The 1,532-nt window shown below is 39.0% G+C and overlaps 1 pseudogene; it reads left to right on the top strand.

Moving 5' to 3' along the window:
• Positions 1-222: 222 nt before the first annotated feature.
• On the top strand, positions 223-586 carry LOC127667105 (60S ribosomal protein L34-like; annotated as a pseudogene).
• The last annotated feature ends 946 nt before the right edge of the window (positions 587-1,532 follow it).

The following is a 1,532-nucleotide window of genomic DNA, read 5'->3' as shown; positions in this document are numbered from 1 at the left end:
CTCATAAAATTACAAAGTTTCTGTAAGGAAACAAGTTTATAACAAATTATCTTGTAATCCTCAAAGGTCAGGGAACCTATGATTATGTATTACTGTGTTTCCAACGTATTTCATATTTTTCTAATTTATTCACTCATATATTACATCCTGACCACAGTTTCCCCTTCATGTTTTCCTTCAAGTCCCTCCTTGCCAGCTCAGTTCTCTCCCATGCTCCCAACCATGCCTTCCCCCTTTCCCTACAGAAGCAAGCAGGGCTCCAGGGATATGAGCCAATTGACATACCATCATGGGCTTTCCAACAATACAGCCTCTAACAAAACTAGGCTGTCTGGAACCCCTGGCATCAGGATTGTTTACCTTTACACCAAGAAATTTGGAAAAGCATCTAAGTCCACCTGTGGCATGTGCCCAGGCCGACTGAGAGGGGTTTGTGCTGTGAGACTCAAAGTCTTTATGAAAGAAGCCCATCAGCAGGGCCTGTGTTGGTTCCATGTGTGCCAAATAGCAGGCGTTCCTTACTGAGTAGCAGAAAATCGTTGTGAAAGTATTGAAGGCACAGGCACAGAGTCAGAAATCAAAATAAATATGCAGCTTTATAAAGTAATAAGATATGTCACATCACTTTATATTAATCTAAGATATGGCATGCCAGTGGGAGGACAAGGGTCCCCAAAGCATCAGAAACAGCTCCTCTCCATCTGCTAGTAGTCGCACAAAAATAACAAGATATACAACATACAAATATTATGTATATGCAGAGGGCCAAGGTTGGATCCATGCAGGCTATCTGATTTTCTGTTCAGACTCAGTGAAACCCTATAACATCTGGCTTAGTTCTTTATGGACATTTTATTTCCAAGTTTGCATACTGGCAATTTGAGAAGTGTCTGGGTACCAGAATCTACTGTAGTGAGGACAAATTTAAGAACTGGATATTATTACCTTTATCTGTCTCAGAAGGATGTGCATCATTTCTATGTGAAAATGTATTCACTTACTCCAAGATTTCCCATGGGTCTTTCAGCCATGATTTACCCATCATTACTAAAGCACTAAAATCTAGTGTCTCGCCATCTTACTCATGGGTGAGCATGTGCCTCGGTGGTTATAGGATTAAGCAAAATTTCTCAGATAAACTCTTTTTGATAAGATCAGTGAAATAAGAGAAATTGATCACACCTTCCCAGTACATTTTTCATTAAAGAAATAATGGTAGGAAAATCAAATATCCCAGCTTCTTAAACCCTTCCTAAACAAATAAGAAAAGTCAGATATGAGCAGGTGTTATAGGTAATAGTATTTTGAGGTCCTGCTGTATAAATTATGAAAAAAACCCTATTTTTATTTTAATTTCATGTGTATGAGTATTTGCCTATATGTAAATATGTACAACAAAACTGTGACTGTTGCCTGCAGAGTCCAGATGAAAGTGTTAGAACCCCTTGAACTGGAGTTAAAAATGACTGTTTAGGTGCTTTTTATCCAGGTGCTGGATACTGAACCCAGGGCCTTTGTCAGAACAGCAAATG

Source organism: Apodemus sylvaticus, chromosome 16 (genome assembly GCF_947179515.1).
Source record: "Apodemus sylvaticus chromosome 16, mApoSyl1.1, whole genome shotgun sequence".
Taxonomy (NCBI): domain Eukaryota; kingdom Metazoa; phylum Chordata; class Mammalia; order Rodentia; family Muridae; genus Apodemus; species Apodemus sylvaticus.
Note: the sequence above shows the minus strand (reverse complement) of the source record. Positions and strands in the feature narration are given on the sequence as shown.